This window comes from Balaenoptera musculus, chromosome 12, assembly GCF_009873245.2.
Source record: "Balaenoptera musculus isolate JJ_BM4_2016_0621 chromosome 12, mBalMus1.pri.v3, whole genome shotgun sequence".
NCBI lineage: Eukaryota > Metazoa > Chordata > Mammalia > Artiodactyla > Balaenopteridae > Balaenoptera > Balaenoptera musculus.
In genome coordinates, this window is record NC_045796.1 from 68,881,384 (window position 1) to 68,897,406 (window position 16,023).

The 16,023-nt window shown below is 39.8% G+C and overlaps 1 long non-coding RNA gene across 1 annotated transcript; it reads left to right on the forward strand.

Moving 5' to 3' along the window:
• The first annotated feature begins 22 nt into the window (after positions 1–22).
• LOC118905281 lies at positions 23–16,023 on the forward strand. The gene is made up of 3 exons (XR_005022193.1): positions 23–102; positions 1,416–1,521; positions 15,991–16,023. It is a non-coding gene; the product is annotated as an uncharacterized LOC118905281 (long non-coding RNA).

The window sequence follows — 16,023 nt, forward strand, 5'->3', positions numbered from 1 at the left end:
CCGCCCCTTCTGAAGCCGGTCGCTGGGAGGAACCCGAGTCCTGGGGCTCGCTGTCTCTCCTCCGTCCCCTTGGCTGTCCTGACAACTTATTTATGGTCTAAGGTCATTACTCCTTTTCGTTGTTGCTTATGTCCCAGAGCAGCAGAATAGAACGGTTTTATTGGTTAATAGGCCTCAGAGACAGACCAAGTGGAATATAGTCCCCTGAAAAACGGCACTCTCCTTTCTAGAATAGTAATACAAATTTATACAATGGTTTTAGTTCCTAAAACTGGGTGTCGATATAAATGCTTTACAAAAAACACTGGTCTATAGACTACGTGGTTAAGTTTTCGGTACGCCCTCACTTTCTTCTCCTTGAGGTTACTGTATTACATAACAGCTGAAACTGCTGTATGTGGCTTTCTTATTAGAATCAGAACTTACTAGTAACTCGAACAGCACCTGGAATGTAAATAGTAAGCACTAGATATGTATTCGCTATTATAGTCTACTTGAGTAGAGTAGAATTAGAATTAAGTATTTAAAATGAGATTTTTTAAAAAGCCCAAAACAAAGAGTTAATAAAAACATTTATGGTCATATATATTCATACTATTTTGTTGATTTGAATGTGTTTTGTTAAATAGTAACAGCTTTGAGAGAGAGCATATTTTCTATTTTCGTTTACAACTTTGATGCTAACTCACGTAACATGTGTGCAGTTGTCCACATTATAACTCGGTTTTAAATTACCCAGTGAAGAAATTCAAGATGCCGTACTCTTTTCTCCGGAGTGAAGCACAAAGTCTGAAAAAATGTTGTTGATGATATAACTATTAATAGCACTGTAGAAATTTATATTCTAAGGTGTTCCACATAGTAAAAGCTTCCATCAACATTTCATACTCTATCACCTCTTTCCTTAATTTGTTACCATTCGGTTAAATGGGACACAATATATTCATATAATAAGACAAATGAATTTTTTCAAAATAAGTCTAAAGGAAGCTAACATACATGAAGACTATCTACTACTATTTTTAACTACTACACATATTAACAATATCAGAGTAAATGTCACATTCTAAATCAGAAAATACTGTCATTCTCAGGCAACACCCTAACTGAAACGCAGCTCTAAAGACAACAAATGTGGTATTAAATTCCTGGACCCCCTTGTCTACGCTTAACAAACCTTACTGGGATACACTTCCGCGAAAATCCCCTCTGCGTCTATGAGATTCAGTATTATTGTGTTCAGATAGTTGGCTAAAAAATGGCCTTGTTTGAGCAAATACAATAGTGACATTTGTAGAGCACTTACTCTGTGGCAGGAGCTTAACATGAGCTAAGTGCTTTACGAGTATTAACTCATTTAATTCTCATAATAACCTATGAGGTTGTTAATGTGATTGTTTATCTTCACTTTACAGATGCACTGTCTGAGATTACACAGCTAGTAAGTAGTGGATCCAGTATGGAACAGAGGCCAGTCTGGCTCCAGTGGGCTACTTTCAGCCACCGTGCTCTATTGCTTATGTAAGTAGACATCCAAATTCTTAAATGCATCTACAGCTTGTCCATTTACATGAGAACCCATAAATATCACTCGTTTTGAATAAATTTACTGCAGCAACCCTGCCTGTTGCCATCAGTAGTACCCATGTATGCTTGCTCTTATCAGGCAGCTATAAACAACAACAGAAAAGGGGTACATATAAATTCTATATAGAAGCTGGTATTTATATTGCTTGTTATGAATTAATAAAGCTGTCACTTGAAGTAGAGAAAAGATAGATTCATTTCAAGCTCTGTTCTGTGTGTATGCACATGCAGGCATGTATGTGTTGGTTTTCCATTGTTGGCAGCCTATATTTCTTACTTATTGTATCCTTAAATTAATTTATTTAATAAATTGTGATAATTTGTTCAATATGTATCTTCCCCTCCAGTTTTTAAACTCTTTTGCTTTCTCACTGTGTTCCCCAGCACCTAACATGGTGTGGTGGTGATACAGCCCTTCCTCGTCAATAAATGTTTGTTGGTTGATTATTCTTGAATCTAATAAGCTAATTGAGTAATGGTAGCAATTAACCACTCAGCTATGCCGACTGCCTGCAGATACTGTGTGTATCAATGTGATGCTTCTCCCCAGACTTCTCAGTCCTTTACCTCTGGGAGTTGAGAGGCAGGAAGAATGGCTTCTGGAAGTTGATAGAGTAGGACATATGGCCTTCTTGAATCTGATCAACTCAGTAATTCTTACTATCACTTTCATTTATATCCGTAATGTTCATACAACTGTCTACCTCTATGTGCTGCTACTAAGGAGCCTGTAATTCTTTTTACCAGAAACATTAAAAAAATGGAGAATACTTCTCTTCCTTTAGTAGGTGCTATATCTGAAAAAAATAATACAATACCCAGAGTTTAGTATTAAGGTGTTAATTTTGACCTTTGCTTTGGAGGGAAGGTGGGTAGAAAGAGTTCTCATCAAAGAACTGGTTTTTCAAGTAGAAAGATACCTCTTCTCTCACTGCTCAGAAAACCAGCCGCCATGACACCCAACTCCATAACTTTCAGGACATCAAATTCATGACAAATGAGTGCTTTGGTGGGGATAGTAGGTCAAATATTTCCTTTACCTTGGGAAAGCAACGTTGTCCATGGCTGAAATACTAGCCAAATCGTACAAGACTAGACTGGATATTATTCTGGACTTCAGATTCAGAACTCTTTTTGGCAAGACAACAGACTTGGATATGGTTGATATTATTTTAATTAGAATAAAATAAGATAATAAAATAAAATCCTCAACATAGTCTTGCAAAGCATGACCTAAATGAGAAGAAAAAAATATGTTGAGAACCCAGAAAAAGAAATGGAACGAAAAACTAGATAGCACATTAAGAAACCACATTAAGAAACTAGATAGCACATTAAGAAACCACTTCTGGGACTTCCTTGGTGGCACAGTGCTAAGAATCTGCCTGCCAATGCAGGGGACACAGGTTCGGGCCCTGGTCCGGGAAGATCCCACATGCTGCGGAGCAGCTAAGCCCATGTGCCACAACTACAGAGCCTACGCTCTAGAGCCCGCGAGCCACAACTACTGAAGCCCGCACGCCTAGAGCCCGTGCTCCGCAACAAGAGAAGCCACCGCAGTGAGAAGCCCTCGCACCGCAACGAAGAGTAGCCCCCGCTTGCCACAACTAGAGAAAGCCCACGTGCAGCAATGCAGGTACCCAGGTTCAATCCCTGGTCAGGGAACTAGATCCCGCATGCCGCAACTAAAAGATCCCACGTGCCGCAAGGAAGATCCCACGTGCTGCGACTAAGATCCGATGCAGCCAAATAAATAAATATTTAAAAAAGAAAAAAAAAGAAACACTTCTGGGCTAAGGTGTTGGGAAAGCTGGCTGTCATTTGGCAGAAAGCAGTGAACCAAGAGAACAGGTAGGGAGAAAGGTGAATTTTGATTGGCGGGGGGAAGGGACATAGAGGAATTGTGTATACATTGTCAAAGAGATAAAACTCTATCCAGACAGTGGATAACTATCAGATGTTATTAAGCAGGAGAAAAGTAAAACCAGATTTTTGTTCTGGAAGAATAATTGATGACAATGTGGCAGATAAATGGAAACAGAGAGACTTGGAGCTGAGACAAGCTAAAAGCTTCCTGCAAAGTCCCTGGAATCCAGAAGCATTCCACAGACAGAAGTGGCCAAACCTGATGTCTGATGGAATGTGTTTGGAGGAAGGGGACATGATGGAGAAAAGGGGGCAGGATGACTGAGTTTTCTAGTGTGAACGGCTGGGTGGATGGTAAAATCATTCAACCACATAGGGGCAATGGGAGCATAAGGGGCCAGTGGATGGATGTGTGTTAGAGGAGGTGGATGCCACCATCCAAAAGACTAGCAGTGGCGCTAAGGAAAATGGAGGAGCTAAGGCAAGTGCATGTCTATGCATCTACTATGCATAATGGTTATACCCAGAAGAGAATTAAACCATCCAGGGAGTGAGTGAGTAGGCAGGAAAAAAATTTAAGGTGAGGAAGAAACTCTGGAAAATAAAAGCAAAGGGAATGAGCAAAAATGTCTGGCGGGACCTTGCTTCTGTTGGGTAAGGTTCTATTACAGCTTGTTTTCAAATTCTATATGGATTTCTTCAAATGGCCCATGAGGTAAAGGCAGCTATTTTAAAGCCTGGAATGTCCTGGTACTAAGTTACTTGAGGCTCCCTTTGACTTCCCTCCCTCTTGGCAATGAGATTAGCTGCTCTGCTGAACATAACCGTTCCTGAAATGAGGACAGTTAGGTTCTCTCAGAGGAAAGTCTTCTCCTCTGCCTGATTCCCTAAGGCTGGTAGACTACAACACTGTGAAGACACAGCCCGGCTTGTGCTGGATGAGAACATTTCTCTCCTAAGGTTATGGTTTGGGAAAATGGAGAGAACTTTTTCGGCTCCCCTGCCCTTTTTTTTTTTTCGGTTTTTTTTTTTTTTTTTAAAGATTTATTTATTGATTGATTGATTGATTGCTATGTTGGGTCTTCGTTTCTGTGCTAGGGCTTTCTCTAGTTGCGGCAAGTGGGGGCCACTCTTCATCGCTGTCTGCGGGCCTCTCACTATCATGGCCTCTCTTGTTGCGGAGCACAGGCTCCAGATGCGCAGGCTCAGTAGTTGTGGCTCATGGGCCTAGTTGCTCCGTGGCATGTGGGATCTTCCCAGACCAGGGCTTGAACCCGTGTCTCCTGCATTAGCAGGCAGATTCTTAACCACTGCGCCACCAGGGAAGCCCTCCCCTGCCCTTCTTGATACAACATTTAGAACTTGGACCCAATGCAGTGCTTGAGGGTCCTTCAAGAGATTCCTCTCTTAAGCAATGTGTACATTTTGACCATGTGCGTATCTACTAAGGATTCACCTCTCAAACTTCTCAGTTATTTTGGTGCTACTTATTTTAAGTTGCTAGCAGGAATGGATTACGTGGATGGTCACAGGGTGCTTAAAATACTCAAGATGTTTTATAAAAGATGTGGTAATGAAGAGCCATAAGTAAATTTTAAAATGTGTGGTCTAAAAATTAATAAACATCTAACAATTAGAGGTATGATGGAACATGAAATAGGAAGCAGACTAGAAATATCCAATAAAATTGATTAGGAAAAATGCAATTACAATGTTCCCAAAGGTCTTCTGCATAAAGTGCTTCCTCTTCTGTTTTGCTACAAAGTGTGAGACCAAAATAAGGAAAGAGGAGACACTGGTGGAAACTTATAGCAGACCAGAAAAGATACAAAAGCCAAGTTAAGTCTTTTTACTAGATAACATTTAAAATATTTACTGTTTGTTAATATGACACAAAATAAGCTTCTGGCACTTGGTTAAATTGGAACCGGAGCAAAGCTAGAAGGTTCAGTGGCTGGAGAGAAGTGGTCAAAGGGTACAAAGTTTCAGTTATGCAGGATGAAAAAGTCCTTTTCTATTGAACAGCATAGTGCCTGTGCTGACAATATTAAGAATTGGCTAAGAGAGTAGATCTTATGTCAAGTGTCATTATCACAAAAAATAATAATAAAGAAGGCAGGAGGAAACTTTTGAAGGTGACAGATATGTTTATGGCATAGACTGTGGTGATGGTTTCACTGGTATATACTTACAGCCAAAATCATCATCATATACGTTAAATATGTATAGCTTTTTATATGTCATTCATACATCAATAAAGTGGCTTATTGAAAAAGAAGTGTCTGCGAGAACCTCAAAGCCTTTCCAGGTGTTGTAGATATTTCTCCCATAGCATGGTGATTTCCAAGTTAAAAGGTTTTAGGGGACTCTGCTCAACTCTAGGGATAGTTCCTAGCTTAGCTTAAGAAATAGCTGAGAACATTTGGATGAGAACATTTCTCTCCTAAGAGAGAAATGGTTATGTGGTTATGGTAACAAATTATAGTTGAGTTCACATTTTTAAAACATGCCTCTGAATTGTGTAGCCTCTGTTTATATAACAACAGGAGACAGGGATCTCATCCGGGTCCTTGACACTTTACCCGTGTCTCCTTGGGTCCTTCAGGTTCTCACCTGTAAAATGAGGAGATTAGACTCAGTTATGAGTAAGACCCATTCTAGGGTAAAGATACTCCCCTAGGATCCCATTCTTTAATCATGCTGCTTATCTGCTTCAACAAAATATTTTCTTTTTTAAAGCACAATTTACTAGCAAGACATGCTTTTCACTGTGATTTAGTTGATCATGGGTGGGGAGAAAAAAGGACCTAGCACAACCTAGATTCTGATTGTTTCCTCCCATCCCCACTCTCCCTTTTGCTCTCTTATTTTCTTTTTAAATATAATTTTCCTTATTTCTGATTTTTATTTATTATTATTATTATTATTATTTTGGCTGCGTTGGGTCTTCGTTGCTGCGAGCAGGCTTTCTCTCTAGTTGTGGCGAGTGGGGGCTATTCTTCATTGTAGTGCGCACGCGGGCTTCTCATTGCGATGGCTTCTCTTGTTGCAGAGCATGGGCTCTAGGCATGCAGGGTTCAGTAGTTGCAGCACGTGGGCTCAGTAGTTGCAGCACGCAGGCCCTAGAGTATGTGGGCTTCAGTAGTTGTGGCGCACGGGCTTAGTTGCTCCGCGGCATGTGGGATCTTCCCGGACCAGGGATCGAACCCGTGTCCCCTGCATTGGCAGGTGGCTTCTTTACCACTGCACCACCAGGGAAGTCCCTCTGATCTTTAAATGTAATACATCGTAAACGTTTCCTTATCTGTAAAATGGAAGTAACGGTCCCTATATAGCAATCTCACAGGTAGGTTGTTATCTGAATTAAACAAAGTCAGTTTATGTAAACACTTGGAACAGGGCCTGGCATGTAATCACGTAAGCACTCAAAAATGTTAATTATAAGAGTATCAAGCCCTTGCCTTGCATCTCTCCATTTGCAAAAGTCCAGGCATCCAAAGTGCTTTGAAAGAAAATAATAGAATTTCAACAATAATAGAAATATCAACAATAATAGAAATTGCAAGTCCCCAGTCTCTTCGGCAGTTCTTGAAATACTGTTAGCATCTGTAATTTAGTGACCAGCTGAATGAAGTCGATGCATCACCACCATCAAATTACTTATGTTGTAATGTTTTAACTGGAAATATCACCTCTGTTCAAAAGTGGTATTTTGATGCTTTCCAGGGTGAATCTGGTGCTGCCATTTCCACACTGTGCATCACATCAGACCTTGCCAATCTGCAGATTCAGAATTTTATAAAATGTACAGCCCTTTTATGTCTGTATTGTGCCTTTATCTACTATATTAGTCTGCCCAGGCTGCCGTAACAAAATACCGGAGCCTAGGTAGCTTGAACAACAGAAATTTATTTACGCAGCGCTCTGGAGGTTAGAAGTCCAAGATCAAGTTGCTGTCAGGATTGGTATTTGGTGAGGCCTCTCTTCCTGGCTTGCAGACAGCCATTTTCTCACTTTGTCCTCAAATGACCTTCCATCTATGCTGGGGAGGAAGAGGGGCAGTAGGGTGGAGAAAGAGAATAAGAGAGGTATCTGGTGTCTTTTCCTCTACTTATAAGGACACCAATCCTATTAGATAAGGAGTCCATCCTTATGACCTCATTTAACCTTTATTACTTCCCTAAAGGTCCTATCTCCAAAGACAATCACTCTGGGGGTCAGGGTTTCAACCTATGAATTTGGGGGAACACAGTTCAGTCCATAACACATACCAAACATCAGCAGTCCAAGCTAACTACATATCAGTAAAGCAGATGATTTATTTAGATATTTCATTATAGGCTATAATAATAAGTATTTCTAAAAAGAGACACGTATGGTAAACACCCAACAGAATTAGATAAATTTTTCATAAGGGCTTCCCGAGTATTTTTCTTGAGAAATTAAAAATTCATAATATACATTTATGATAACATTAGAATTGAAAATGTTCATTTCCTTTCAAGAGATCATTCCTTGAAATTTTATGTTTTTTCATAGTGATAAATATGAATCAGATTAAAGGGTTCCTCAAAAGCTGCATTTCACAGTCCTATTTGCTCTAATACATTTTATGTCAACTAACAAAATTTAATTATTGTTATTATTATAAGCTACTCAGCTTCACTAAAACTAGCTTCCTTTGTTATAAATTAATATGGCTTAGGAGAAAAATTTATTCAAGCTGAATTATGGGAGAAGAGATATTTCATTCAATATTTTAATTTTTTCAGGCAAATATGATAGCTGGCCAATTTTTTAAAATCTAGAATGTCACTTCTAGTATCATTTCACAAAAACAAATATTTTATCATTGTCTAATTCATAGCAAATGGCAGCAATTGATGCTCTTGTTTTTTTTCTTGTCCAAAATTAGTTTATAATTTGACCCAAGAGTTGTTGTTGCCAAGAGGTCAGTTTCTTTCTCCAGGAACACTTGACCATGCAGAGATCTGCAATCGTGAGGACATGTAATATGGATCTATCATGTTGCTTTGAAAGCTTTGAAGCCCAGATTTGACCATAACATTTAATACCAGAGTTTAGCACAGAACAAAGTTAATTGTGGAACAGTGTATACCACTGAATGGAAGTGAACCAAAATTATATTTGAAGTGGGAATAAAAGGCCTGAAGTCAAAGTTACTACACTGAAATGTCCAAGGTTTATATTCATCATTAAAAGAGACAGACCTTATACCACATAATTTTAGAATACTAGAGAAACTATTAAGAGAAACCAACAATGCAATGTGTATGAAGGGGAGACAGAGAAAAAGAGGGGGAATAAGGAGACGTTTTGCTGCTGTGAAATGTTACTACTGCTGTAGTCTTATCTAAATAGTTTTATTTTTAAAATTAAGTCTGCAATAAATACAGTTAAACACACAAACAAATATGCATCTTTTTTTAACCCAGGAATACACAATGAAGGTGAAGTTGAAGAAAACAAACTAGGCTAAATTAAATACGTAAAAAGGCCAAAATTGCCAATCCATGACCAGCCTATTTGTCTATTTTCAATTAATGGCTAAGTGAGTTTTATGTGAGATTATATTAAACCTGAGTTTCTACATTGCACAATAGGATGATCCATCATAGCTGCTAAGCCAAGAGAATTTGATCTTCAAATACTAACACTGTGAAATAAACAAACTCCTCAAACCTTAACCTAGAATCTAGTTTCAAATTCCTAAATTCTTTCTATAAAGTGCTTCTTATGTCCCTTTTGGACAGTACTAATATTTCCATTAGCTTTATTGTATATTTTTAAATCAATATAGAATCTCAGCAAGTGTTTGTTAGTTAACTTTGGTTGACTTGTTTTCTGAAACAGCAATTATTAGCAGTTATTCTCTACAGAGAATCAGCTAAACCAACCCACGATTCTGATAGTACAGCAAGCCTGTGGAAGTTGAAAAACCTAAAAAGCTGACAGAACAATCCAGAGGAAAAATCTTATGAAAAATTTCGATCGCTCTGTAAGGTGAAAGTACTGTAGTAATGGTTCTACTTTTAGCCTCTGCTACTCATACCAGAGGAATTATCCACCATCCCATTGCTACACTGCCATTTTCTTTAACTTATAATGAAGTGTAGAATTGATCAAAAGAAGAATATATTCTGAGGAAATTTATAAAATTAATAAGTATATAAAACATGGAACTTTTCTGAGTATAAAATTATGCATGATATATCTGGATAGAAGTTATATAAAGGATTAAAGCATCATGTGGATATATGTGTTTGAAAACTACTTTGTGTATTAATAAGTTAGAAATAAATTGTACTGAATTAGTAGATTTAGGTAAACATGACTTGTTTGCTAAGAATGTGTCTTGGTCAGCAAGATAGTTGGAAATAGGTGCAACAAAGAGGATGAGACCTCACAGTTTGAAGTTCCTGCAACCACAAAAAAAAAAGAAGGAGAAACAGAAGTGAAATTTGGGAGGAATTTATGCAGAAGCCAGTGATTAAGACCACAGAGAAGTGTTGGGTTTGTGAATAAAAGAATGTCCCTGAGTCCCATTCAACACAAGAAATTTTGGGCATAGTGACTGTTGTTTCTCCTGGTACCGTGGTTGCAACAGCATAAATAAACTAAGTGTTCCTGTTTGATAAATGTTATTCCACCTGTCCTACCCAAGGCAAATATACTGTGAAGCTAATGGAGCTTAAGCTTCAGGGTCCCTCACTTACACAGACTCCTTCCAAGACCATTAAGGGCCTAGAAATGATCTCATGTGGTAATAGGTTTGAGTAAAATTCGATATTTCCATCACGATCAGTTAAGACCTCTATTTCCTTCCATTCTGATGTTCCTTCTGATAGACTTCCCTTAGTCATGTCACATTGGAATGGCCACAGTGTGGCCAGTTAATGGGATCCAGTTAATGGGAAGTTGAACTGAGCATACCTTGGTTTGGGTTTCGTGGAATGTGATTATGTGTGGTGCAGTATTTCTGTGTAGAGGTAAGTATTGCTAGCCATCCAGGAATAGAAATGGCTCCCAGGAATATTCTTACTGCCCTCTGTGCCAACTCACCTGGGATCCTGTCATGTAAAGGTGCAGGGCCAGAGGTCACATTGCAATGTGACTTTATCCTGCAGTGGATGGCACCATATATACAAAGATTAAAAGGAAAGGAGGTATGAGTCAGTCTATTGGAAATTCTTCCAATCACTAGATATGTAAAATTGTTAGGGAGAGAGAAGTCTATTTTTATCCTCCTGGTCAAAAAGGAAGTTCTGTCCTGTCGGCAACATACTCAGTAATGCAATGTACACAATTATCAATGTATCATAGTCTTTTCCCCTCTTTTGAAGGAAATTGTACATGACAGAATTTATCAGAATTACTGTTAGTGTAAAAGAAGTCCGCCGTTAGTCTGGGGTAACTCCACAGCCACCAGGGACCAAGGCTCCTATATTTCTGCTCTGTCATCCTCAGTATGTGGCTTCCTTCCTCAAGGTTCCCTCATGAGTTCAGGATAATTGCTGGCGTTCTAGCTATCACGTCCACATTCCAGGCAGTAGGAAGAAGGGAGAAGAGAAGGATAAAAGGATGTGCTCCACAGCCGAATCAAATCCCGTTAAGGGGCCATTCCTGATGTTTCTCATAGCATTTCCCCTTTGGCCAGAACTAGATGCAAAGGAGGCTGAGATAGGTAGTCTTTTCAGATAGGTGATTTGCTGCTAGAATACAACTTGGAAAATGACAAGCAGGTGGACAAGTGGAAACTTAAAAAAGCAGAGAAAGCTGAAATTTAAGCATCTGCAGTTGGAGAAGCCATAAAGCAAGACAAGAACGGCTGCAGAATTGGAGGCACCTGTCACTTTGAATGGGGTGTGGATTAAAAACAAGATTAGTTGAAAGTCTAATAAAAAGCAGCTAGCTCTCTAGATGCCAGCCCTTACATTGCATAGCCAGGCACCTAAAGCTTCCCCACCCCAACAGAAGAAGACATTCCAGGTATTCTCACTGGAAAAATCGAAACAGAGCTCTAGCCTCAGGAATATTTCAGGGAAGTAAGACAAAAGGTAAAATAGGGAGGTAAAGTTAAATTTTACATACTGAGTTGTAGAACTTTAGTCCCTGCCCTTACTCAACTCCTAGAATAATAACAGCCAGGCTTACACTCTCTCCTGAAATACAGAACAATAACAACAGCACAAACAAACAGAAAACTAGCCCAAGAGAAAAAAACCCTACAGACGCTAACATCTGGGCATCTACAAAGTAAGGCCTGAGTACAGGTCTACAGTAAACTGTACAGTGAAGCCACTAGTTACCACATCCTGGCCAAGCTTCCAAGCCATTTTTGGTGTTTCTCTCTTAAATAAGAAAAGAGAGCCAAAAATCACTAGACTTTTAAGAATGTCTCTGCAAGATCGCCTTTATTGGCAATCTAAAGGCCTGTGAGCATAAGTCCCAGAGATGCTTGCAACTAACATTTATGCTACTTCCGAAGCTCTCAGTTCAAAGAAGCATATGTTGGCCTGAAAGGCTGCAGGTGATTAAAAAAAAAAAAAAAAAGACAGTGTTCATGCTTGGTATTCTATGCTGTACTCTGTCTTGTTGTTTATTGCACTACAAGATTGATGGGGTGCAATAAATGCTCTAATGAGATGGTCTCTGACGTATATCAGGATTGGCCTAAGTGTAGAACTCCAGGCTCTTGGCCCCTAAAACTACCCAATGTAGCTGCTTGCTACTTCTCTACTGAAAACGAATTACTAGCCTGCCAGACACTGGTTGAGATGGCACCACAGTTGAGGGACAGCTAAGACCAAAGGTCCCAGTAATTTCCTGGGTAATGTCAGAGAAACAGTGGAATAAGGAAGAAGCTCAGTTAGTCTCATTGATTTAATGTGACCGATACATTCAGGAACGTGTGAAAGGGGGCAGGATGGGAGGGGTCTAGAGAATTCATGGACCGGAGGCATCCACTGCCTGGAGATGACACTGTCCCCATTACATGCTGTCTTTCTAACAATGGGGACTACAGTTCAGAAAGGTGTGACTAAGCTTCATTTATTGATGACAGTGTCCACACCCCTTGTAGTAGAAGGCAAGGGAAAGTCAGCCCGAAGGGCCTAGTTATATATTATGTGGCTGGCTGTACATTCCAATGTCCGTCTTAGCTTAGTTTTCCCTGAAAGCAGAACCGGAGACATACTCTCAGGTGCATGTAACTTATTTGAAAGGTAATCGCAGAAAATGGAGGCAAGGAGAGAAAGCCAATAAAATGTGTGTCATTGAATGGTTACCACCCTGTACAGCTCGGGCTCAATCCTGCTTGGGACCCTCTAAAGAACTATAGAGTCCTCTTGGAATTTTATGCTATTGATAAACTGCACGTATAATTAAATAAAACATAATATTTATATTATGTATAGAGAAAAATTAAGTAAAAATTTAATTATAACATTTATATAAAAATAATTTTACAAACCCTATTCTGAGAACTAAAGTTCTATTGATTGTTATTATGAGCACAAGTATGGCCCTTTAAGTTTTTAAAATGCTAACAAATGAGATTAAAATTCATTTTGAAGAGACCTGATTTTAAAAGTCTCTAGTTTCTTGATGTTGGTTCCAATAGTCGGTTCATTTGAAGTTTGGACTAACTTCAAAGGAACTCACTTCTGGTTTTAGGATTTGAGGGTAGAGGAGAAACTCCAGCCCAAGAAGGGGGCTCTATAAGCGCTTCCCAGAGGAGGGTGAGAAGGAAAAGGAGGTCTCTACAGGAACTGCTTGCATCTGGAGTGACGATAACGTCATATTGGAGGGAGGTGGGTGAATGTGGCCTGGCAGCACAGGAGGCCTCTGCTTTCAGACCAAGGCCCACCATCTGGAGGGACAACAGGGAGTTATTGTTTGGAAAATTTATTGAGATGTGGTGACTCCTAGTTCAGTGACCAGATCATTCTTGCAACTTCAGCCATCAGCTCCTTTTTTCTTGAGTGTCTGGATCTTTCATCTACTTTTTATTAGGGAAGTATTATTTTATTATTTCCTCCTTCAGGATAGAGTTGGTACTCGTCAGCATTCCATAGGTGACCGCCAGGCTCTGAGTTTTTGTTGACTCTTTCTCTAGGCTAATATCCTCCAAAGATGACTCAGTTGCTACAGTCCCCCTTTGAACAGTGCCATCCTTGCCAAGGAGTTGACACTTCTCTTGAATTTGTGCTGCCAATGTTTGTGAAATTTCAGCCAGCATTGCGAAAGCAGCATTTCCCATTACACATGACGCCAGCTTCCAGACAACTAGACAAGTCTAAACAAATATGAGACCCACTAAAAAGCCGATGACAGGCGCACACACCATGGACTCTGGCTGGAGGCTGCAGAGGGCAGGGCCCGGGTTCCCGTCATCCAGCCATGGCTCCACCACCACTGCTTGTGGCTTTCCAAGGATGCCTGAAGCCAAGCTCTGTGGTGGCTTGAAGCCCTTCCGTGGCACTGAAGCCCACCACAGAGTTCTGTGGAGTAACCACACCTCTACCAGCTCACAAAAACTTCTGAGATCCCTCTAGTTACCCCTGCAACATCCCACACTGGCAACCTAAGCAGGCCACCAGTGGAGCTGGCCCAGAGAATGGATAGATCAACTTTAAAAAGTTTCTCAAAATTACTGCCCACTACCCCTCTTCTCTTCTTAATTAAGAAAAAATTATGAAACTTTTTATTTTTCAGCTGCATTGCACAGCATGCGGGATCTTAATTCCCTGACCAGGGATGGAACCCATGCCTCCCGCAGTGGAAGCTCAGAGTCTTAACCACTGGACCACCAGGGAAGTCCTAAAACATTTTTATTAAGGTAAAATATAGGGGACTTCCCTGGTGGCACAGTGGTTGAGAATCCGCCTGCCAAGCCAGGGGACATGGGTTGGATCCCTGGTCCGGGAGGATCCCACATGCCACAGAGTGGCTAAGTCCGAGCGCCACAACTACTGAGCCTGTGCTCTAGAGCCCACGAGCCACAACTACTGAGGCCCACGTGCCTAGAGCCTGTGCTCCACAACAAGAGAAGCCACTGCAATGAGAAGCCTGCGCACCGCAGTGAAGAGTAGCCCCTGCTCACCGCAACTAGAGAAAGCCTGCGTGCAGCAACGAAGACCCAATGCAGCCAAAAAATAAATAAAAATTAAAAAAAAATATATATATATATACATTCTGTGATGTACCCATATTGTAAATGTATATGCTTTGATGACTTTTGACAACTATATACACCTGTATAACCAATATGCCAATGTAGATATGGAACACTTTCATCACCTTCAGAAAGTTCCCTCATTCCCCCTTCCAGGAGTCCCTACTCCCAAAAGGCAATCATCTCTTTGATTTTTATCGACATATATTAATTTGGACTCTTTTTGAACTTCATATAAATGGCATCATGCAGAATGTATTCTTTTGTATCTGGCTTCTTTTGCTTAACATCATGTGTTTGGGGTTCATCCATGTTGGTCCACCCCTTCCTTCATTCTGAGTCGAATGCCACTGTACAAGCACACGTGATTGGACATCAGCCCACCCCCCTTGCTCCCCATTCACTCCGCCTCCTCCCATCCCCCTCCTTTATTTTACTGACTGAAATACTTTGGGAAAGAAAACTTCCCTCATCAACCATTTGGGTTTCCCTGAGGTATAAATTTGTACAGAAAAGTTAGGCTTAAAAGGTGATCAATTAGACTGCTTTTTAGTGTAAGTATGACCTTGCACTCTTACAGATATTTGATATGTTTCAATTCATTGTAGTTACTATTATTATCAATACTCAAATTATCCCTTCTTTAGCTAGTATTGTCTTTTGAATCCTTTTGACAGGACCCCAGAAGCCTTTGATGGCTTTTTTCCTTCTGATGTGACAAGTTATTCTGGGTTTGTCTTGTACATTTCCTGCCCCAGACCTGACATTAGCCACTCTTTCAAAGTCATGGCTCCTTTGAGGAGAAAATGATATTTAGAGACTATAGTCTGTGCTCGGGGTGCTGAGTGCTACTGGACTGGTCATTGTTTCTAAGCCTTTTCAGTGAACAAAGCTAAGAAATGTTATTTAAATTGAGATATACTTGACATATAACACTGTATTAGTTTTAGGCATATAACATAATGATTTGATGTATGTATATATTGTGAAATGATTACCACAAAAAGTATAGTTAACATGCATTACCACACGTAGATACAAATTTTTGTTTTCTTATGATGAGAACTTTTAAGATCTACTCTTCTAGCAACTTTCAAATATATAATACAGTATTGTGAACTATAGTCACCATGCTGCACATTACATCCCCAGGATTTATTTTCTTATAACCGGAGATTTGTACCTTTTGGTCACCTTCACTCATTTTGTTGAGTGAAAATGGTAACCACCAATCTGTTCTCCGAATCTGTGAGCTCCATTTTTTAAGAACCCACATGTCAGTGAGATCACATCCTATTTGTCTTTCTCTATCTGACTTAAGAAATATTTTTTTTTTAAAGAGAAAACATATCAGGGACTTCCCTGGTGGCGCA